The 24469-nt window shown below is 40.3% G+C and overlaps 1 protein-coding gene across 6 annotated transcripts in view; it reads right to left on the reverse strand.

Annotated features, from left to right (window-relative positions):
* Window positions 1-24469, reverse strand: part of LOC105535223 (chromosome unknown open reading frame, human C2orf88) — a 127885-nt gene that overhangs the window by 13779 nt on the left and 89637 nt on the right. For 2 of the 6 annotated variants that reach the window (XM_011974231.1, XM_011974232.1), the window contains one exon: window positions 22784-22908. The exons of 2 other annotated variants lie outside the window; for them this stretch is intronic. The gene's annotated coding sequence lies outside the window, so the exon portion shown is untranslated. Of the gene's footprint in view, window positions 1-1989; window positions 1995-5572; window positions 5835-22783; window positions 22909-24469 lie in introns of those variants that run through there. 2 more of the 6 variants (XM_011974230.1, XM_011974233.1) reach the window with 2 other exon arrangements.

Below are 24469 nucleotides of genomic sequence, written 5' to 3' on the forward strand. Positions count from 1 at the left end.
ACAGTAAATGGAAGTCTTTGTACTGGGAGTATTGAGAATCATTCACTTGGACTATAAATTCACAGCAGGATCCAATGACATTGGTTAAACAGGCAAACAGAAATGGACACAATTTAAACGTAATGTTCTTTGTCTTTCACCAAAAAGTAAAAGCTACAAAATACTGTAAATATGACTTTGGTCAGTATGAAGGTCACCAAAAGAACACTACTATAGGGTCCTTAGAAATGGAGAATTTGGTTTTGTCCTCAGGCACTTAGAGCACACACAGTGTACAGCTGTTCACTGACAGGATGGGCTCAGGATGACTCCATGTGGTCACTCTTGGGGCCAAAATTTCTCAATAGAGTGGCAGAGAAAATAACCTTGTTAAGAAATGAGACAATGGAGACAATGTTTGAGATTCTAATAAACCTGAATAAAGTGGTATGGTATGATTTTATCTGTAAACTGGGCTCTACCTCAGTCATCTAAAAATTGTGATTTTGGTCAGGCACGGGGGCTCACACCTGTAATCCCAGCACTTTGGGAGGCCAAAGTGGGTGGATTACCTGAGGTCAGCAGTTCATGACCAGCCTGGCCAACATGGTGAAACCCCATCTCTAATAAAAATTAAAAAATCAGCCGGGTGTGGTGGCACACGCCTGTAATCCCAGCTATTAGGGAGACTGAGGCAGGAGAATCGTTTGAACGTGGGAGGGAGAAGTTGCAGTGAGCCGAGATCACGCCACTGCACTCCAACCTCAGTGACAGAGTGAAGACTCCGTCTCAGAAAAATAAAAATTGTGATTCTATATGTAAAGCATCTAGAACTTCCTTGGAACATGGAACATGTTCTGTGTTATTTCCATTCCTTCTCTCTCCAGTGTCTCCTAAAGCTACTAACATCTAATTATTAAGTGTTCTATTATATCTCCAGATTATAATTGAGGAAAGAGAAGTATAATCTAAGAATGACAACAGTAATTTAGGATTTGGAACAATTAGATGATAGACTAACTGTTGAACAGGAGATAGATGTCTTAAGTCCAGGTATCAATACTTCATCTTATTTACCAGGTCCTCCAGGTAGAGGATAAAAACCACACACATACTCAAGCAGGTATTTCCCTAAGCCCTTCTGGGTGTCACTCTGGCTACCAGGTGGCTTCATCTGGCCACTCCTGTTTATGACCATGAATGTTGACCTTCAATCTGCAGCAATTCCTCCAGCACCATAATATAAATCCTCACAGAAAAATGAAAAGGAGCTCTGACCAACTAGTTAAGAAAACCTGATCTAGAACCTCTCCTCGCTTTATCATTTTGTTAAGTTGGCAGATAAGCCCCAAATTCTAACCACCTCCTTGAGTCACATTTCTTTTGCAAACTCCTGTGCATATGTGTGTTTAAATCTGTTCTATTTATGCCATTACTCTTTTATCAGTTTGATTCACAGGCCTTGGTCACAAACCTAAGAGGGTAGAAGAGCATTTTTCCTCCCCTACAGATTCAATTTCTATTAGTCTTTAGTAAAACCACTTCATTTTAGAACAAGTAGGAGGCATAAATTAATAAAAGAGTGTTAAGTGCTATGCGCTGAATTAAGTTCTAGGCAGCAGTATATGTAATTTCGAGCACTGAAAAGAATCATTTCTCTGGTATAGAAACATGGAAGAACATAGTGTTCAAATTCACTAGGACTCTAGGTCAGAGGACCAAGAAATCAGAAAATTTTGCCATTTAAAGTTTCATAGTTCTTTCATGATCCATATACTCCACTTCTTTACCTAAGGAGTTATTGTAGGGTTCTTATTTTCTGTGGCCAACAGTACAGTGTCTCGGGGGGAAGAGAGGTACATTTAATATAAACATTTTTTTAAAGCCCTGTTTTTACCCAATGGACTTAATTTCTCACTAATACAAGGAAATTTCCTCTCCCATCAAGAGAGTCTCCTTGGCTCACCCATGCTCATTTCCTACTCCTAGTCCTCCTTTAAGCTGAAACACACCACCTCGCCTTTATCTCCACCCAGCACCCTTTTTCCTGTTCCCTACTTAAACCCAAGTACTATCTTTGAGGATAGGGGAAGCCCCATCTCCTTCCTGCAGACTTCCCAGTCCTCCTCCCACCCTTCCTCAGAATTCTGTTGTTGAACTGAAGTCTCGTCTTTAATGTATAAATGCTGTCTCCCCAAATGAGATTAGATATTCCTCAAAGGCAGGAGTTTTTTTTTTTTCTTTATTTTGTACAGAACAGTTCTCTACATCAAGGTGACTAATGAATGCTTATTAAAGTTTTCCCATTTGTCAGCTCTCCATATGCCTGCAGTATGTAGATGTTGGGAATAAAACAGTGACATTTACATAGTTCTGCCTCTCGCAGGCTGTTTACATGCAAAGGCTACAAACTTGCAGTAGTGTTTGGGCCAGTGCAGTGTTGAAACTGTTCTGAATTAGAATACTTCTAAGCTAGGCATTCACTCTTGGGGTCACATATCTGTTACTCCCTCCCATTCAGCTTCAGTAATTTATGGTACCTTCAGCCTCTTGTGAAACACTCTTAATTTCACAACTTTTAACTTACAAGGAATAAATTCATTCTTAAAATACAAGGCTCTTCGCATGTGAGGTACTGATTAGAGTTATTTACTACTGCCAAAACTTTCAACATTATAACACCTGGAGTGGTTCTATTTCTCAACCACCGACTTAGTGCATGTTGTGCATAGTATACTTACTATACGGAAAGTGTAGTAAGAAAGGCTCATTTTAAAATTCTCAAATCCAAGGATGGATGGCGTATTAACTAATGAGAAAGAAAACAAAACTGCTCAGCAACTGTTTTGCTGCCTTAAAAGCAAATGATTTCAAGCTGGAAAGCATGGAAACCTCACTAAGAGAGAACTAAGGTGCAAGAAGAAGAGGTCACTTTAAAAGAATCCATGCCTTCACATTCTGGTGAATTATATTCCAGGGTACCAGGAGAACCTGCGGATGTCAGCACAGAACTATCCTGGCAACCTCTGGAAAAACATGGAGAAGAAGGGCAGCCTCAAGAGGCTACAGATTCAAACACAACTTTTCCCCCCAGTGTGTTTATTTTTAATATTCAAAGCTAAAGGAAAGAATTAGAATTCCTAGACTTCACAGACTAATAGTTTGACATCTATCTCTAGCAAAATTCAAACTTAAACATTAAACAAGGAACAATGGGGGGTGGGGAGAAAGACTGGGGATTTCTAGGAACTAGCAGTGTGCTAAGAATCATTCATTTTTAAACTCATTTACTTTTGTGGTAGATCAGGGAATATGCAAGATCTTTACTTTTCAGCAAGACATTTTTCTCATAATGTCTTTATGGAGAAGACTGCTCTATGGACTAGAATAGTTTGATAAGAAAGGGCTGAGTCCAGCTAATTCATTAGTTCAAGCAAAATCTACTGAAGGCCAACTAGATTTCCAGCCAATATTGTACCTGGCGCTTTCATTACTTTGAATTTTAACAACCACCCTGAAAGGCAGATGTTACCTCATTTTATTGATACTGAAAATAAGTTTCTCAAGGTCACAAAGCTAATAGGTATCAGGGCCAGACTCCAAAACCAGCCTCCAAAAATCCAGGACCATTCCTACTGTGCCACAGGTTTCTAGAGGTACCACAATCATAGCAAAAGAACATGTCCTATCTATTGTCAGTGACTTGAATGTCTGGTGAATAAACTCAGCAAATGTGTAGGTGACACAAAACTGAAAAGTAGAATTAACATGATGAATGACATAAGATGAAAACATCTATCTAACAAACTGCAAACCATACAGAGGCTTTAAGTAATACAAGCCAACAGAAAAAAAAATTCAGATTCAAGAAATGCTTAACTGCATAATTAAAAAATTAATAAAGCCTACCTTTATTTTTGTCTCCTTTGCTTGACAGCAAAGCACATGGGGTATGGAGGTGAGGTTTTTAGTCAACTTCTGTGTATTTACTACAAATGCCAATTAAGCAACAGATGATTTCATTTGAAGACGGCAACTCATTGCACCTTGCACTGTTTGGGTTACACTGACTTATTGAATTCAATTTTAGGCTAAGGATCTTTAGCACAGAGAAGGGTCGTGGGTAAGGAAGGAAACATAAAAAACTAGTATTTATTGAAGATAACTAACATTTACTGACTCCTAGGCACCTCTACTAAGTATTAAGATTATTAATTTAATCCTCACAGTAACCCTAGGGTTAGACAAAGCATATTATTCCCATTTTACAGATGAGAAACTGAGGCTCAGGGATCTGAAAGGCTGTCAAGCAAAGGAGACAAAAATATTATTTTGTATCACTTTAGACCTTTCGTTTCTTAACTATTTTTGGGTGACCCTTCTCAGACTCTGACTAAAGTTTCAGATCTTTTTTGCAGAAAAATCTTGTTTCTAAGTTCACAGTTGGAGCGCTATTCGCCAGGTAGGACTAATGAGAAACAGGTGCGGCTTCCTAAGGGGTTGTCAGTTCAGCGTAAACAAGGCCTTGCTAACAACAGAAAAGGAGGAACCCCTCAAAATGTAATGAGCTCCCTGTCACTGAAGTGTTCAATCAAAATGTGGCTGGCCTGTCAGGAGTGCTATAGAGGAGATAATAAAATGGATTGGAGGTTGGTCTACAATTTTAAAGCACCCTTTTGTTACAAGATTGTGTGAACCTAAATAAGTAATGCTTATAATTTTTGTTTAATGGCAAAACAAAATTAAAAACTGAAATTATTCTTCCAGACCATGCTCCCTGAAAGCAGAATGCATAAATAATGTTATTTCCCATCTATTTATGATAGCCATATTAAGTGCTTGAAAACAGCCTCATCCAAAGGGAAAAAGAGCCAACTGTTGATCTTGGTTTGATTTATACTTTGTCATAATACAAGTAGATTCCATTTTCCTCTGAATTCTTATCTAAAAATTTCCCTGAGAGAGCTGTCACATACACTAGATCCTAAAAAGATGGTCTTTGATAAGAACCTTTACTGGTTTACAATTTTATGTTAACGTAATCCCCTAAAGGATAGGGGAGGGGCTGGTGTCAGACCAGAGACATAAGCGAGACAACGCCAGTTGTTCTGCTTTGCTTCTTTGACCCCTTCACTCATGGCAGGATCTTACCTGTCTACTCCTGTTAATTTCTTATTTGCATCATTTCACCTCAATATTCAGCCTCCCACAGCTCCAAAGAGCACAAGAGCTAATACTTTGCTCATGATATGCCATTCAGAGCACAAGCCTGACAGCTTGGCATATCAATGCAATGTTCATGGGCAAATCTCTCACCTGAAAATCTTCACTCACTCTTCAGGTAGGAAGCAGGGTGGAATTGCAACTCATAATGAGGTACCTTTCATTGGGAAGCCCAGAACAAGATTGAAGCGGTGGGGGCTAACTCTTCTCCATTAGGGGACGGAGATGTGAGGCTCTATCCACAGCAGCGGGCTGAGAAAGGTCTCGTTTAATTAAAGCCTCCTGTAACTCATGGGTTTCTGCCATTGAAAAATCTAAAAGGCACAGTTGACAAAGACCGACACACACTCGCCCTTCATCAGTCACCCACCTCCCAGATGTTCACTTACACATCGCCTGGCAGTTGCGCGCCCGTGGCACGTCCGGACAGCCGTGCGGACCCCAGAGGCAGCCTGCGCTCAGGCCCGGGGCGGGTCTCCGAAGCTCCCGGGGCGGCGCTGCAGTGTAAGGGGGGCTTGCTGGCGTCTGGGCGGGCGGCAGCTGAGGCCCGGCGGGGGCAAAGTGCAGTCCAGCTGCCAGGGCAACGGCGCCGCCTTCTCGCCGGCGCCCGACTCAGCCAAGTGGCAGCATGTGGAGGACGGGGCGTCCTTCGGCTGCGCTCGGGTTCCCGGCCCCTCCTCCTGCCGTCGCCGCCGCGCCCGCCGCGCGCTCCTTGCGGGTTTGCGCCCCGCATGCGGTCCCCAGACGGCCGCCTAGGGGCGCTCAGCTTCAGGGCGCGCCCTCTGGGAGCGGCCCACGAATTTCGGGTGGCAGAGGGTTGTCTCGATACTTCCTCAGGCGCAGGGTCCGAGGCAGGGACGGGCGGGGCGGAGCTGGGTTGTCAGCCGGTCAGTCTGGGCCACCACCCTCACGCCCCCCGCAACTACCAAGCAGCTGCCGGCGCCGCAGCGGGAACAGACCCGCAAAGATCAATGAAAGCAGAAGCCAGTGAGGCATCGCAGAGGTCAATGAAAGAAAGAGCCGGGGAGGCATTTCGCTGTCCCGGCCCCTGGCCCTGCCCCTGGTCTCGGCCACCTGGGCTGCGAACTCTCATGAGCTCCGCCCTGGTGGGAGGGGGCTCTGCCCTCCGAGGCCTCTCCCCCGCGGGGCCTGCCTTGGGACAACAGGTGCTAGGCCGCGGCGCTGAGCCGGCCTGCAGGGGGCCCCGCAGCCTGGCCGCGGCCTTCCCAGCTAAGGGTTCCGCGCTCGGGCCAGGCTGAGCTGCCAGACCTGCTCTGACCTGAAACCCCACTCTTGCAGAGCTAGGCCAGGGATTCCGCCCTTCCCACCTCATTTGCACCATGAGTATGCAAACCAAAAGTGTTGGAAGTACTTAAACATTTAAAGGACACATGCATTTTATACTTTTCTATACAGAAATACTCAAGAACATTTTCCAAGCTTGTTTCTCTTTCAAACAAAGTATCTCTAAAGGCCATTTTCTCACTTTTTAAAGCATTGAATATCACTGCCTCAAAACATGGCCATTATTCAGTTACACTTCCCCGCACAATCCATGTGATGCCTGCATCTGCCCAGCATGATTCTTAGCAATAGTGAAAGTCCCAAGAGAACTACAAAAGAACCATTATTTTCCTTGTGTTCTACAACGGATTATTCAATGCGAAATTCATGCTTGAAGGGACCTTAGTGATAATTTTGACTCCACATTACAGATGAGGACACAGAGGCCCAGAGTTCAGCAGTACAACGAAAGAGAATGGAACTTTAAAAACTAACAATCTATAAACTGCGACTTAGCTCTTTGAAGGTACATTATAGTAAAAAATAAACCTAGATTGCAGAAAAGTTGAGAAATGTAAGTTATACAAAAATCTAGCGCAGAATCTCTTAGATTTTAAATGAATCAAGCATTCTTATTTTCTCCAGGCTTAAATTAGCTAAAGTTATATTCAAACGCAGTGGCCCAGAAATGTAATTTTTCTTCATGCTAGTATGATTAATGGGATTGGAGTTGGTACATCCTGGCAATCATAGACTGTGAATATACCTATATGAATTGATTTGTCTGATAAGTATCAATTGTTTTTTCTTTTTTTTTTTTGAGACAGAGTCTTGCTCTTGTCACCCAGGCTGGAGTGCAATGGCGCGATCTTGGCTCACTGCAACCTCCACCTCCCAGGTTCAAGCAATTCTCCTGCCTTAGCTCCTGAGTGGCTGAGATTACAGGCACCTGCCACCATGCCAGACTAATTTTTGTATTTTTAGAAGAGACAGGGTTTCACCATGTCGGCCAGGCTGGTCTCGAACACCTGACCTCAGGTAACCCACCCGCCTCGGCCTCCCAAAGTTCTGGGATTACAGGTGTGAGCCACCGCGCCCAGCCAGTATCAGTTTTAATGTATACAAATTGATTATACTTACATAAAACAAATTATTCAGTTCTATGTATTTCAGGCACACCATACTAAATAGTTATGCTCAAATGCAAGGTTCCACTTTTAGGCCTAGTTCTTCACTTAAGTTATGTAATTTTCTTGTGCTCTTCCTTCCCCAGCTTTAAACTTCTATCAACCTAGTGCTGGAATCATCCTTAGGAGACCCCTGGGTTCCACACTGAGGGGATGGTGTCAGTTCTTGATGTGATCTAGGCAGAGGAGACACTTAGAAATTTATGTTTTTTACTTCCCGGTTACCAGTTCAGAAGGAAAGAAAAAGTGGGTGAGAAGGTCTCTGGCCTCCATCAAAAGAGAAACCCATGAACTTGCAAATTTCTTTCACTCAGTTTGAGAACAAACTGGACCAAGTGTTAGTCCTAGTCAGCCTTTGGTCGACAAATGAAGCGGGCCACGAGGGAGCGAGGCCTACACACCAGGCCGAGCTGCTCCTGCCAGGCTGGAGCCGGACCCTTCCTTCACCATCTCAGGGGGCCAAGGCGATCAGGTCTGGCAGGGATGACTAAGGGAGAACTAGTCTGGCAGGGATGACTAAGGGAGGACCTAGCCCGTGGCCTCTGCCATCTGCTTGGCTGCCCTCATGGGTGTGCACTGGAGAGAGTGGAGCAGGGGGGACAAGCCTGGGGCTAGTGGGGAGACGGCACTGCCACCCTTCTCCGGGCGGCCCTCTCCGCTCTCCTCTCTGCGGGGCCTCCCTCAGGTCCAGGCCAGTGTGAGCAGGTCCTTGCGGGTTGGGCCTGGAAAAGAGCCTTGACTTCTCTCCTCAGGGCTGCAGGCCATGCTTCTGGTCAAGATGGTGCCATGTAAGACTTGGAGGGAAGATGCGTCGAGGGAATATGGCGCCCTCTGCTGCTGGGATTCGGGAAAGCTGGCTCTCCTCCCAGCCGCCCAGCCTAGAACTGGGAGTCAGGGCACAGCATTTCTGCCCCTCTGTCCTCACCTGGGCTTGAACAAGGATAGAGGCGACAGGAACCAAGAACTCCTCAAACTGGTAGTGGCAGAGACCAACTGCAGGATTTTGAAAGTGCTGATACAACTTTTTAAAAGCTGGGGAATGAAGCTGGGGTGAGGAAGGACCCAGCGATGGCCTAAGGCGAATGTGGTTAGGGTGAGGGGCTCTAGCAAGTGTTTAGTGGTTTTGTTTTCTCCAGAGTTCATGGAAGTAAAAGCCATAAAAACAGCAATGATAAAATCCTGGAATTTGAACATAAGCAATTTCACCCTAGGGTCCATGCTGTTGACAGGAAAGAAATACTGAGCTGGATTGAGGATTGCGTGTTAAATAGTAAACTTGCAGTTAACAGAATCAAATCAAGGCACTCACTCACTCTTCGCTCTGTAAAGAACTCCCATTTCCAACCCCGGCCCCAAGAAACTTCCACATCAGACAGACCACAGAGGTAAATAGCTGACTCCCTCCACTGGTTTCTCTACTTAAAGGAGCACCTTTAACTTCCATTTTTGCCTCAGGGAGACCAGTCAGAGCTTGCACCTCTGGGAGAAGCAAGGGAGGTTATGCCAGTGAGGCAGAAGGGACCTCGTTTCTAAAAGTACTCTAAGCAGTGAGATGATGTGACCTTGTCAGGAAGGATCCAGGCCCTGGGATTCTTACAAGCATATCAGAGAGTCAAATGTCTCAGTTGTTTTCTGATAATGAAGTGGTGAGGACTGGAAAGGGAGTTGGCATAGTTTGCGAGTGTTCATTCACATGGAGACTAGAGAACTCATGTACGCTAGAGAAAGGTAACGCAAATCAGAGAAAAGATTTATAAAGAATAGAAAATGACACTAATTCCCCACCTGCTCCCACCACCTCCACCCCTACGCCCAGAACTTATCTCGGGTTACAAAATAAAAAGCCAAAGCCAACTGAGCGGACAGATGAAAATTTAAGTGCAAACAAGATAAACTTACTGAGGAGACAGAAAAAAAAAATACCATTATGGGATATGAACCCTGATAGAACAGCACATAGGTATGACCATTGAGGAAAGTCATTTTGAGATTCTACCTCTTCGTTTCTCATATAATCATAGTCCACTGGTCTAGGGAGAAAAAAAAAACTTTTAGTGGTTATTGGAAAACATGGCTATTTCTTACATATATTTCTCATTGATCCAGGTTTTATGTGCTAGTTTTTGTGTGTTCAGTCTAAAATGATCTCTCCCAAACAGTGAACTTATCTCATATTTGCTAAGATTTTATTTGGATTTGGCTGAGAGGCCCAGATATCTTCTCTGAGTAGGCAACAGACACATTTTCATGTCAGACTCTAATTAAGGTTTTAGGATACAAAGCTTTAAAAATTCAGAAGCAAAAATGGTGTTATTGATTCTTTAACACTTTCTGTAACTCAAGACACCTAAAAATATTTCTTGATGAAGAACTAGGAGTAGGTATGAAAATGATGTCTTGGCTGGATGCAGTGGCTCACGCCTGTAATTCCAGCAATTTGGGAGGCCAAGGTGGGCAGATGATGAGGTCAGGAGTTTGAGACCAGCCTGGCCAACATATTGAAACCCTGTTTCTACTAAAATACAAAAAATTAGCCAGGCGTGGTGGCAGGCACCCATAATCCCAGCTACTTGGGAGGCTGATGCAGGAGAATCACTTGAACGTGGGAGGCAGAGGTTGCAGTGAGCCAAGATCACGCCATTGCACTCTAGCCGGGGTGACAGTGAGAGACTCTGTGTCAAAAAAAAAAAAAAAAAAAAAAAAGAAAAGAAAAGAAAGAAAGAAAAAGAAAATGATGTCTTATCCTTTGCTCCTGAAATTTTTCATGAACTCTTTTTTACTACTCCTAGTTGTTTCTATGCCCAAGCAGGCTTTAAAACCTTGTTGTGAACCTTAATGACACTGTGGGAAAGACCTCTTCTTATTTACCATTTTCCCAGTATCAAATTGGAAATCATTAGATTACCTTGTATAGGTACAGCCAAACAAGTGAAAATGTAAACCTACCAGCAGAGTTTCTGTTCTAGTACATTCTGTGCTACTGTGACAGAATACCTAAGACTAGATAATTTATAAAGAACAGAAATGTGTTTTCTCACTGTTCTGGAGGATGGGATGTCCAAGATCATGGCACCAGCAGGTTTGGTAGGTTTTCTGGTGAGGGCTGGATCCTCCAGAGGTGGGGAACCCTAGCTAAATGCTGCAAAAAGCCTCGTTTAAAGGGGTCTTAATCCCATTGACAAGGGAACAGCTCCAAAGGCCTAATCACCTCTTAAAGGCCCTACCTCTTAATCCTATCAACATCTGAATTTTGGAGGGAACATTCAAACCATGACAGTTTCCCATAGTATTTTAATATATATCATGATATGATTAAAAGCTCTTATGAATTAAATTTTCCAAACAGTACTGTAGGCCATTGTAGTCTTATTCATTATGTCACTGAAGTGAGAAGTGATTGACATTATCTTCCTTATGTGGAAGACGAAAATCAAATAGCCCCTCCAAGCTTCTCATTCCTGAAGAAAAAAATTCTTTAGTTTTTCTCACAGAATTTTCTTTACTCCCATTTGTCAGGCTTCTCTAGACCCATTCTGGTTCTCCAAGTGTAACTAAATGTCTGGCAACCCAAACTAGGGAACAGTTCCAAATAAGAGTTTAATGCAGAGCATGACAGTATTGTGGAACAGTATCTCCTGACCGTGTCATGTATAACCCAGTTCTGCTCATTATATTTACAACTCTATAAGCTGTCAACTATACTGTCAGTCTATTTCCTATCACTTGTTTGCTTCTTAAAGTTGTTCTGCATTCATTTTTCTGTTGAGTTTGCTCTTTAAGTTTACTGATGTGCATCTGTCAGTAAACAAGCCTCATGTTCCTATACAAGATCTGTCAAAAGATCTTTATGCTGAACTTAAATACATTTTGAAATCTTTAAATCATCATTAATAGACACTATATTTCTATGGTATAAGTAGATTTAACAATCCCCAAAGAGGTAGACATGCCTGGAAATAAAGAAGCTTCTGATATTGTTGTTATTGTTGTTGTCTTTTATGGTTACCTATATTTGTTCTACCATTCCCCCCAACCAAATTCTGAGCATCTTGAGGATAGGAACTATGTGCTCTGTGTAATCTATGTATCTTATGTACTTTTTTCCAGCACCCGACATATGGAAGGCATGAAATGTTTGTGGAGTTGAGCATGATTCTTTGCTTTGGTACTTTATATCATTTCATCTCAGTTTAAACAGAGAAGAAAAGCATTACTGCTTAGGCCCATGAATCCAAACTTCTATAAGTCTTCACCTACATTTATTTTGATAACCATTTTTGGCGTTAAGATGGGGCCAACTTTTATTTGCTTACAAATGTGAATATAAGACATAGTTAAAAATCAGACAAATACTGCAGTAACCATTGGTCCAAAATTTACTATTTCAAATTTCATATTATATTGCATGTTTTGTTTTTTTACTTAGGGCATATGTGCCTTTCAATATGAGTCACTTTCCATTGTCTCACTGCCTTGGGTGTTAAAAACAATCTGTCCCAATTTGATCAAAATAGTTTAGCTTCTCCCTGGAATTATGGACTTTCATATATTTATTAGCTCATGATTTTTAAATTAAATATTTGACTAATATACCTTGAAAGGGGGCATAGCCACATAACTGAAGACATTAGAATATTTATCTTGAAGAAGTTAAGGGGAATGAGAAGAGAGATCTGAGGGGTATTCGTATGGACAAGGGACTGTATTTAATCTACATTGCTCTGACAGGCAGTACTAGAACCAGCAGGAAGAAGTCATGGCAGTGTTGGAAGTAAATGCTCAGTGCCGCCAAGTGAAAATAGCACTCAGGCAAAAGTTTTCTCAGCAAGGCAATTTACTTATATAGAAGGGTGTGTTTTGCAGATGGAGTAATGGCGAGAGCACACTAGACAAGGGAGGGGAAGGGAGCTTATTCCTAATGCAGCTAGTCCCTACTGCTATGTCTTTCCCCGGGGAGGGCTGGACCACACAGTCTAAGCTAATTCTGATTGGGCTATTTTAAAGAGAGCAAAGGTAGGAGCCGGAGTGGCAGGGTGAGTAGTTTTGGTGGGAAGGATGGTTACAGAGCAGGTGACTAAGGATGACTAAGGACAGAGCAGGTGACTAACGATGACTAAGGACAGAGCAAGTGACGAAGGACAGAGCTGGTGATAGAGGGTAGGAGGGGGTTGTTTACTGAAACTAGGGACAAAGAGACGTAAAGAACAAGAAAGACTTTAAGATGGAGAACAAAGAACAGGAAAGCTGAACATACTGACATATTGGTTCTTTGGAGAGGAACTCAGAACTCATTGTACTTAACAATTTTCTCCGTCTTGAATTTTAAAGGAAGTTAACAGACTAAACTTTGAAGAGGAATTTACTGTATCCTACAGCAGGAAGTTCTGGATTTAATTAAGAGAGGACTGTCTATTGGTTATAATTTAGAAGACGATGGTCTGGTTTGTGAAATGGTGAGCTTCCCCTTCAACCAGAAGTCAGGTGATCTATCTGGGAAGCTATGAGGGAGATTTTTACAAAGAAGAATAAAATTTCTCAAAGCCAAGATTCTATCATTTTAGGAGTTGTTTCACAATATAAATTCATATGCACTTGGCATTTGAAATGCATTCATCCCAGCACTACAGGCATTATCTTGACGTCTTACAGTATATGCCCTCTATGAGGCCAGAGTGAGTTCTGCTGTGGTCCTTGGCTAAGGAGGCAGTTTTCAATCTTTTGAACATTTTTCCTTAGAAAGCAAACCAACTGCCAAATGTTGAATGAATTGGTACTTAAGAATTCCAGATAATTCAACATAAGAAACTATCTATGTAGTCGTATTTTATGGTGTGTGATATTTCACCTAACTGCTAACCTTATTGGATATAGTGGAGAATTAACTCTAACTTAGAGATAATAATAATAGTTACTATTTATTGAGCATCTACTATGTGCTGAGAACCATAACAGCCCTTCACATGCCATCTCATTTTTATTTTATTTATTTAATTTTTTTTTTGAGATGGAGTCTCTCTTTGTTACCCAGACTGGAGTGTAGTGGCATGATCACAGCTCACTGCAACGTCTGCCTCCGGGGTTCAAGCGATTCTCCTGCCTCAGCCTCTAGAGTAGCTGAGATTGCAGGTGCCCACCACCACGCCCAGATAATTTTTTTGCATTTTCAGTTGGGATGGGGTTTCACCATTTTGGCCAAGCTGGTCTCCAACTCCTGACCTCAGGTGATCTGCATGCCTCAGCCTCCCAAAGTGCTGGGATTACAGGCGTGAGCCACTGCACCTGGCCATGCCATCTCATTTAATCGTCACACTAGCATTGTGAGGTATGTCTAATTTCTGTTTTAAATATGAGAAAATGGAAAAAGTAAGGTAACTTAATATGTACTAGAACTTGAATTTGAACCCAGGCCTGAGTCCAAAGCCAGTGCTCCTTCTATTATTCTGTGTTGCTTTCCAACATCTCAGGTGTCCTCAGAATGGCCTGCTAAATCTGGCCCTAGTTCTAGGCAGCAAACCTCCTATCTAATTCCTAATCCCTTAATTGTTATGAACAGTATCCATTGTAAAGGTGTGGAGATTTGGAAAAATGATGGGTTGTCAACAAAACTAGTAGACTTCTGATGGTAGAATATTTGGCTTGAATAGGGCGATAAAGTATTCTGAACAATGATATTTTCTAGGTTTTCTGTATTTCTGGACAAGGATCTATACCATGGATATTATATTTCATATTACACGGGCAATTCCAACATACAGCCAGCCACAGAGATAAGATAGTTATAAAATAACTAAAGTGTAGCTATAAGCAAACAAACTAGTAAATGCATAATAGTGGGAGAGGACAGAAAATACTGTAAAATGCAAATAACAGGTCAATGAGAAGTGGGTAAGTTTGGATCGTGGGTAAGGCTATATGCACTCATTCCCTTCTTTCAACAATTTAAATGCTAAGATTGCCATCCTAGCATTTAAATTGTTGAAAGAAGGGAATGAGTGCATATAACCTATGCCAAAGAACAGGTGTGGCAATGAGCATAGAGCAGATAGAACACATATGGACGGGAAAAAATGAATCTATGAGAGAATAAACTAGCAAAGCATGTTCAACCCGCTGGTGCCAAGCTAGGGTGATTTGTTAACATAAGTAACAGACACCCACTGAAAGTTCTTAAATTGTAAAAATGATGTAAAAAATTGTTCTTGAATAGATTTAGGGTTAATCTGGCAACTCTGAGCATGTGGGTAGAGATCAGTGGCATGAACCAATCATGCCACAGAAATCCAGATGAAAAAGTATATTGACCTGGCCTACCACAGTGCCTGAGACAATAACGAAGAAATCAAAGAAAATGTTTTGTTTTCCCCAGCAAGTTATTTCCTCCCCTAAACTTAGTCTATTTGTGGATATTCTTGACTAACTACCAAGATCTGAAGCTCTTAAAACTTAATGGAACCACTGTCCATTGAGTTTAAGTATTTCCAGTAATATGAATTTTTTTCTGGCCAAAAAAAGAGAAATAAATATCCACCAATTATATATGTATTGAATAGAGTTGAAGAAAAATGGAATCACGTCAGTGCTCAGTAAAGCAAGGTAAAGTTATTAGCTGAGACTGTGGGAACTAATAATTTTAGAGAAAGGCTTGTATTTTTTGAACTTATAAAAAAAGTTTACAACACAGATTGATTATACTTGTAGTCAGAAAAAAAGTCCAATAAAATGATTTTCATTTTGAAAAGTTGAATAGAATAGTTTTGGATTACCTCTAAGAAAACCATGATCATTTTAAGGGGTCCTTAGGTGGGAATGAGCTACTAGTGCAGTTTTCTCACCTCTTTTGGCCTCATTTTCAGGCCTTCCTTCACCTTCAGTAAAATATTTGAAACAGTATGAGAATTGCACTGTTTTTTTTTTTTAATTTTTCTTCTATTTTACTTGCATTTTGTAATAAAGAATTGGAATTATTGTTACAAGAGGCAATTTATGGATAACCCATTCTCTATATGAAAGGACACAAGGTGCTTGTTTGATTGGCTTCCTAGAGGTCTTTCTAAGAACCCAAATATACTTCCTGGTTTTGAACTAAATTACCATCTCAATTTAAAGGACTAGCCACCAATTAAAGACAGTTCCTGGGAACCCATCAGATAGTTAAATTAAAATTTTATTTCCCAAGAGAGTGGTTAGCTCAGTTCCAAAGATAGTTCAATTCTTGAGACATTGCTACTTTATCTGATCTAAGACTACCCAGTTTTTATGTACAAGGAAGTTCAATGTACACAGTCTCTTATCAACATTCCAGACTCCCAACCAGCCTGATCTGAAAACTGAGTTTGACTCTACACATCTAATTTATGTAAAGTGATGAGAAAATAGTGAATCTAACGTCTTTATCACAATACATCATCCCAATTTGAGATTACATGTGAACAATTAGGCTGCTGTCTCATTAAAAAAAAAGCTTCATAGGAATTTCTATGATTAATATCAGTTATCTTCTCTTTTCTAAGAGCAGAATTAAAACCTATCAATATGACACAGTCCATCTTTGGGTCCTGGTTGGGGATGGGGGATGGGAGGCAGCGGATGAGGAGACAGAAACATAAGGAAACTAACATTGCTTGGATTGAATCCCCAACAGCAAAAACCCGAAACCATGAAAAACAGGTAATAATATATGCATACATAAAAGATGAAAAAACAGTTCAGAGAGCTAAGTATGTCTCTTCCCAGTTCCAAAGTTGATATTCCTGGCAATATGCCACTGACAGAGAAAATCTATACCACATCTGATCATAATAAATAACTCAGCTAGGAATCAGCCCTGTAAGTCTATGATGGCCTAAGTGGTTGTGTTCCCCCCTGCTCCCAAATTCATATGTTGAAACCCTAATCCCCAATGTGATCATATTTAGAGATGGGGACTCTAGGAGGCAATTAGGTCATGAGGGTGAAGCCCTCAGGATGGAATTAGCACCCCTATAAAAACAGAAACCAGGCAGCCTGCTTGCCCTGGCTCCTTGACAGCCCTCACTAGAACCCAATTGTGCTGTTGCCCACGATCTCGACTTCCCATCCTGCAGAACCTGGACATAAGTTTCTGTTGTTTAAGGCCACCCAGTCTGTGGTATTTTTGTTACATTAGGTTGGTGCAGAAGTAATTGCTGTTTTTGCCATTACTTTTAATTGCAAAAATACATTTGAACAGCTCCTATCTTCTTGTGTTCTCTTCTTCAAGGACAAACAAGTGTCTTGGCAGGCTTAATTTCAAAACAACCTGTACCAGTTTAAGGCTATTAATATTTCTCCCACAGAATCACATCTGATAAGTCTTGCCACTTAAAGCCATTTGTTCTACTCTTACAGCATCCAGCTAATATGCTGTATCTTAAGCCCAAACCACCTAAGCCTAATCAGTGTTACCACGTGGAGTCATGCTAACCCAAGTCCCCAAAGGCAAATGCATATTACCTCACCGAGGGAGTAACTGATCATATTTCATAATGCTTAAACATCTTCTCCTAAAATGTGGTGGAATAGGAAATGCAAATATCCAACTTGGCTTCCCTGTTATTTGTTCATAAGAAGCCTGGCTACCTAATTCTCTAATGTCAAATTTTGGACCTTTTCTCTATCTTGTAAATCACAGCAAGTGTTAGTTACTCTGTTATCAGTGAAACTGAGAAGGTCAGGCCCTAATCTTCCATCTCTTTATCAGAGTGCCTCATGCTCTTAGTGAGATAGTCCCTCACATTCAGAGCACCTCACCAGCTTAAGCTGCAGGATACAAGGGACTATACAGCAATGCTATATGATATGGTTTCGCTGAGTCCCCACCCAAATCTCGTCTTGAATTCTCATGTGTTGTGGAAGGGACTCGGTGGGAGGTAACTGAATCATAGGGCAGGTCTTTCCTGTGCTGTTCTCCTGACAGTGAATAAGTCTCATGAGATCTGATGGTCTTGAAAAGGCCTTCCCTTGTCCAGCTTCCCTGGACAAGCTCTCTTTTCTTTTGTCTGCTATCATGTAAGATATGCCTTTCACCTTCTGCCATGATTGTGAGGCCTTCTTAGTCATGTGGAACTGTAAGTCCAATAAACCTCTTCCTTTTGTAAATTGCCCAATCTCACATATGTCTTTATCAGCAGCATGAAAATGGACTAATACAGTAAATTGGTACCAGTAGAGTAGGGCACTGCTGAAAAGATACCTGAAAATGTGGAAGCAACTTTGGAACTGAGTAACAGGCAGAGTTTGGAACAGTTTGGAGGGCTCAGAAGAAGACAGGAAAATGTGGGAAAGTTTGGAACTCCTAGACTTGTTGAATGGCTTTGACCAAAAATCCTGATAATGATACGGACAATGAAATCCAGGCTGAAGTGGTCTCAGATGGAGATGAAGAACTTGTTGGGAACTGGAGCAAAAGTGACTCTTGTTAGGTTTTAGCAAAGAGACTGGTGACATTTTGCCCCTGCCCTAGAGATCTGTGGAACTTTGAACTTGAAAGAGATGATTTAGGATACCTGGTGGAAGAAATTTCTAAGCAGCAAAGCATTCAAGATGTGACTTGGGTACTGTTAAAAGCATTCAGTTTTATGAGGGAAGCAGAGCATAAAAGTTCAGAAAATTTGCAGCCTGATAATGCCATAGAAAAGAGAATTCCATTTTCTGAGGAGAAATTCAAGCCAGCTGCAGAAATTTGTATAAGTAATGAGGAGCCAAATGATAATCCCCAAGACAACAGGGTGGGGAGGGCAGTGGAGGGGTGGGGGTGGGATGTCTCCAGGACATGTCAGAGGTCTTCACGACAGACCCTCCCATCACAGGCCCAGAGGCCTAGGAGGAAAACATAGTTTTGTGGGGCAGGCCCAGGCTACCCATGCTGTGTGTGGTCCAGGAACTTGGTTCCCTGCATTCCAGCCACTGCAGCCATGACTAAAAGGGGCTAAGGTATAGCTGGGGCTGTTGCTTCAGAGGGTGGAAGCCCCAAGCCTTGGCAGCTTCCACATGGTGTTGAGCCTGTGGGTGCAAAGAAGTTAAGAATTGAGGTTTAAGAACCTCCACCTAGATTTCAGAAGATGTATGGAAACACCTGGATGTCCAGGCAGAAGTTTGCTGCAGGGGCAGGGCCCTCATGGAGAACCTCTGCTAGGGAAGTGTGGAAGGGAAATGTGGGGTTGCAGGCCTCACACAGAGTCCCTACTGGGGCACCACCTGGTGGAGCTGTGAGAAGAGGACCACCGTCCTCCAGACACCATAATAGTAGATCTGCTGACAGCTTGCACCATGTACCTGGAAAAGCTGCATACACTCAATGCCAGCCCATGAAAGCAGCTGGGAGGGAGGCTGTACCCTGCAAAGCCACAGAGGCAGAGCTGCCTAAGACCATGGGAACTCACTTTTTGCATTAGCATGTCCTGGATGTGAGACATGGAGTCAGAGGAGTTCATTTTGGAGCTTTAAGATTTGACTGCCCTGCTGGATTTTGGACTTGCATGGGGTCGGTAGCCCCTTTGTTTCAGCTAACTTTTCCCATTTGGAACAGCTGTATTTACCCAATGCCTTTACCCTCATTGTGTCTAGGAAGTAACTAACTTGTTTTTTATTTTACAGGCTCAGAGGCAGAAGGGACTTGCCTTGTCTCAGATGAGACTATTGACTGTAGACTTTTGAATTAATGCTGAAATGAGTTAAGACTCTGGGGGACTGCTGGGAAGTCATGATTGGTTTTGAAATGTGAGAACATGAGATTTTGGAGGGGCCAGGGGCAGAATGATGTGGTTTAGCTGTGTCTCTACCCAAATTTCACCTTGAATTCCCATGTGTTGTGGAAGGGACCCAGTGGGAGGTAATTGAAACATGGGGAAAGGTCTTTCCTGTGCTGTTCTCGTGATACATCTCATGAGTACTGATGGTTTTTAAAAGGGGAGTTTCCCTACACAAGCTCTCTTTTCTCTTCTTGTCTGCCACCATGTGAGATGTGCCTTTCACCTTCCGCTATGATTGTGAGGCCTTCCCAGTCACATGGAACTGTAAGTCCAATAAACCTGTTTCTTTTGTAAATTGCCCTGTCTTGCATATGTCTTTATCAGCAGCATGAAAAACAAACTAATACCCTATATTTTTCTTATATTTTGGATGGTATCCAAACTTGCTGAACTTTCAATAATTCTAATACATCATCTGTAATTAAAAAATTTTCGATGTAGACAATGTTCCATCAAATAAATAATTGGTCTTTCCTTTCTAGCCCTGATGTCATTCATTTTTCTTTTCTTTTCTTTTTTTGCTGGCTATAATTGCATAGTAGTAGCAATGGCAGAATTATTTTTGTTCCTGCTTTTAAAGGGAATATTTCCATGTTTTACTACAATGTTTGTTGTAGGATTTGGCAGTTAAGAAAATCAGATTAAGGAAGTCCCATTCTATTCCTACTTTCCTAAGATATTTTTTATGAATGGGTGATTTTTAAATAATTTTTTCCATCTGTAGAGATAAGCAAATGGTTTCTCTACTTTGATCTGTTAATGTGATAACTTATATAGATTTTCAAATGCTAAATCATTTATTCATTTCTAGAATAAACCAAACTTGGTTGTAATTCTTTTTAATACATTGCAGGATTTGGTTTGCATATGTATTTTCTTATTTTTGTATTATGTTCATCAGTGATATCAGCCTATAGTTTCTAAACAGTTCTCCTGTATTGGTATTAATGTTATAATGGTTTTGTAAAATGAGTTGGAAAGCACTTCATTTATTTTAGTCTTTGGAACAGGTTATATAAGATAGGAACAATCTGTTTTGCAAAAGTGTAGCAGACCTCAGCAAAAAAAAAAAAAAAGTGGATTTTTTTTTTTTTTATTCCTTCACATTTTCAAGTTTCACACATGCTGGGTCAATTTTGGAAATCTGTATTTTTCCAGATGATTTCCCATTTTCCCTAAGTTTTAAAGTCTATCAGCATTACATTGCTCATTTTATTCTCTCATATTTTATTTAAATAACTACTTTGCATGTTTCTCTTTTTCACTTATAATATTAATTTCTTTGTTCACCAGTGCTTCTTATATAATATTCCTTTGTTCTAGATTTAAGTTTCTTCTGCAGTTAGTACATTCTTCAGTAATCTTTCTGTCAAGATCTAAGTGGTAAACTCACTCTTTTTCTAAACACAACCTTCTTTGACATTCCTTCTGAAATATTTTAGCTGGCTTTTCAAGCCTAGACCAATAGGAATGTTCCCTTGGCTCTTTGAAGATATTATTCCTTTCCTTCAATTCCTTTGTAGGTAATCTTTATAGTTTCTTTAATATTCTTTCTTATATTTGGTGCTCTAAAATTTTATGTGTAGGTATGGGTGTTTAATTATTCTGTTTGGAATCTGCTGAGTTCCTTAAATCTGAGGATTAATGTCTATCATCTAACATAAATACTGTTCAGCTATTATCTCTTTGACTATTGCCTCCCCCCCATTCTCTCCTCCTGGAACTTCTCTCTGACATATGTTGGACCTTCCCATTCTACCTTCAATGTCTCTTAACTGCTCATATTTTCCATCTTTATATCTTTGTGCTGCATATTGAATAATTTCTGTAAGTTGAAAGTTCTATAAATTGTCTTCAGCTATGTCTAATTCTCAACTTAGGTCATGCTTTGGGTTAATTTTTGTTACTGTTATTTTTTTTTTCATTTCTTGAAATTCTACTTGGTTTTAGTTTTTGTTTTGTTTCATTTTGTATTGTTTTTGAGATTGAGTCTTGTTCTGTTGTCTAGGCTGGAGTACAGTGGCAGGATCTCAGCTCACTGCAACCTCTGCCTTCCAGATTTAAGTGATCCTCCTGGCTCAGCCTCCCAAGTAGCTGAGAGTAGAGGCGCCCACCACCATGCCCAGCCAATGTTTGTATTTTTAGTAGAGATGGAGTTTCACCATGCTTGCCAGGCTGGTCTCAAACTCCTGACCTCAAGTGATCCAGCTGCCTCAGCCTCCTAAAGTGCTGGGATTACAGGTGTGAGCCACCAGGCCTGGTCTCTATTTGGCTTAACTTTTTAAATTTAATTCTAATGCTAATAATATAATCAGGGTTCTGGTTCTTATAAGATGAAATAAATGCTTCTGGAATTCTTTTATACCATAAATGAGAGGAAAACTTGGGGCAACCACGTTGGGAAATGCTTAGTATTATCACCTAAAGCTAACACATACCTATGATATGACTTAGAAATGATAATTTTTAGATGTATAACCAACAAAAATCGTGCACATGTACTCTGAGAGATAAGACTATCCATAACATCTGTGTTTATAATAGTTCCCAAACTGGAAATGCCTGCTAACATTAGAATATCTGGCAAATATTGTGCACTCAAGGAATGTAAGTTTTATTTTTATTCTTTTTTATCCTATGAAAGTTTTTCCATACTTTGTATATTCCAAAAATCTGCCCATCTGAGAACTAATAGCATTCCTCTAAAATACCTGATTAAATATATTTGAAAATGGCTGAATAATTCTTAACTGAAGAATTATTAAACATTTGTGGTAGATTGAATCACTGAAAAAATTTATTTTCAAGTACCAATATTCTAAATAAATCACAAATAAATTTTATTTGCCATTAATTAATTAATTGAGACAGAGTCTGGCTCTGTTGCCCAGGCTGCAGTACAGTGATGCAATCATGGTTCACTGCAACCTCCACCCCATGGCTCAAGCAATCCTCCCACCTCAGCCACCCCAGTAGCTGGGACCATAGTGCCAACATGCACAGCTAGTTTTTTGTATTTTTAATAGAGACAGGGTTTCACCATGTTTCCAGGTTGCTCTCAAATTTCTGAGCTCAAGTGATCTGCCCGCCTCAGCTTCTCAAAGTGCTGGGATAACAGGCATAAGCCAATACATCTGACCGATTTGCCTTTATTTTTAAGAGACATACTTTTATCACACTATAATAAAGCCTTTTCTTCCTATTGAATTGCAGGACTAACTTTTTCAAATAGATATCTTGTAAGGAGACAAAACAATTTTTAAATGAATTTTTTCACTATAAATCACCAATTAACCTATTCTGTCTCACAGTTAAAAGTAAGAAAAAAACCCCTGAAGTTACCAGGTTCACTAAACTGTCTCCACCAGTCAGTCTCATTCAGTAGCTGTGAGCCCAATATATGGTTTCTGTATAGATCACAGTGCCTTGCTTTTCAGTGCTTCTCATGTTCCCTTTCTAAGTGAAGGCTGAAAAAGATTTAATAGATGCAATCTGAATCCTAAAATCACTGGTTTAAAAACTTATACAATGCAAACATATGAGTACATGGAACTTAGTATAATGTTATTGGTTAAAATTCATGCATATTCTTTCTGGAAAATGGGGAAATGAGTCATTCAGCTAGTAGTAAAGGGCCTAGTTATACTAAGTCATTGATTTAGATCTTTCCCCTATCTTCCTACTACATTTTATGTATGTATCAATAACAATAAATAATTATAATAAATTGTATTTAGTATCCTCACTCAAATGGCAGAAATGATGTATTTTAAGTATTCCCAGTTCCTAGTTGAGTGCCTGGTAATCAGTGGGAACTCAAGATATGTCTGTTAAATAGATGAAAACTAAAGGAAGTTGTAAATATATTAGGAAGTACTATGAATTTCAGGCTAAGATCTCAGATTTGTAAATCACAGGGCAAGACTCCATTTTATAGGACTTGATATCTCCTGGATGATCTAATAAAAATCTAATTTCTACGACTATAAAATCAAGAAACACATTGGTTGCATAATGTTTACATCAAGATGATCTAATAATCTGGCGAGGTCAACCCTGAAACAGGCTTATGCATATTTAATATAATGCACTCCACTTGCTTTTTAACAGTATTTGCTTATATAAGAACTTTTGTTCTTTTATTTTGGGTAGAATATGAAAAATAGATTTACTCTCAAATATCTAGACAAATATATAATTTCTCAGCTATAAATTTACCTTCATTTTTTTCCAGGCAAGAAATATTCTTGTTAAAATATCTCCTAAAAAAATTGCTTCCATGTGCTCAATGTCTTAAATAAGAAAACTCCAAAGGAATCCTCTGATATGTCCATCAGAGCTTAAATTAGAATTGTATTTATTATTGTTAAACCTTAAATAAGGCTCTTAAATAAGCAGCTTACTATTTTCCTGGTATTTTATTAAGTAAATATGGGAATATTATCATTTCAGTTTTACTTATGGAGAACACAAAAGAAATAAATTCTTATTGCCGTACCTCAATAGTCATAAATGTAGTAGCAGAGATTACAGTAGGATTTGCTTCTCTCTTTTGTGAGAAGCACGGTATTGTTTTTGTGGCACTATTAGCAATTCTACTTTTTCCCCAAAGCTTCTTTTCATTGACTTTTAATTACAAGCTTCTCTTCTGTACATATTCAACATTATTTTGGGCCTTGTTTTCCTTCAAAAGATTTTAACTCTGTTTTTCCCCAACTTAGACTACTATTACCGAGAGTGGTTGGGGAGAAGAATATTCTGCTTAAACAGAAAGTGATAAAATCAATATGTGTATAAGCAATTTAAAATATTACTGTATTAGAATTTTAAAATTACTCATATTTACAAGACAATAACTTCTCTATTTCCTTTAAGCTATCCTAATTAATCTTGCTTATGAATCTTCTACTCTACTAGTCATAAAGAAGGTAAGGGTAAAATTATGAGAAGAAAACACATTTGCTCACATAATCATCTTAATCCAGAGGTATTCTCTGGATTTAAATGTCATGCCCTTTGCACCAGAAA

The sequence above is a fragment of the Mandrillus leucophaeus genome, unplaced genomic scaffold, assembly GCF_000951045.1.
Source record: "Mandrillus leucophaeus isolate KB7577 unplaced genomic scaffold, Mleu.le_1.0 Scaffold143, whole genome shotgun sequence".
Taxonomy (NCBI): domain Eukaryota; kingdom Metazoa; phylum Chordata; class Mammalia; order Primates; family Cercopithecidae; genus Mandrillus; species Mandrillus leucophaeus.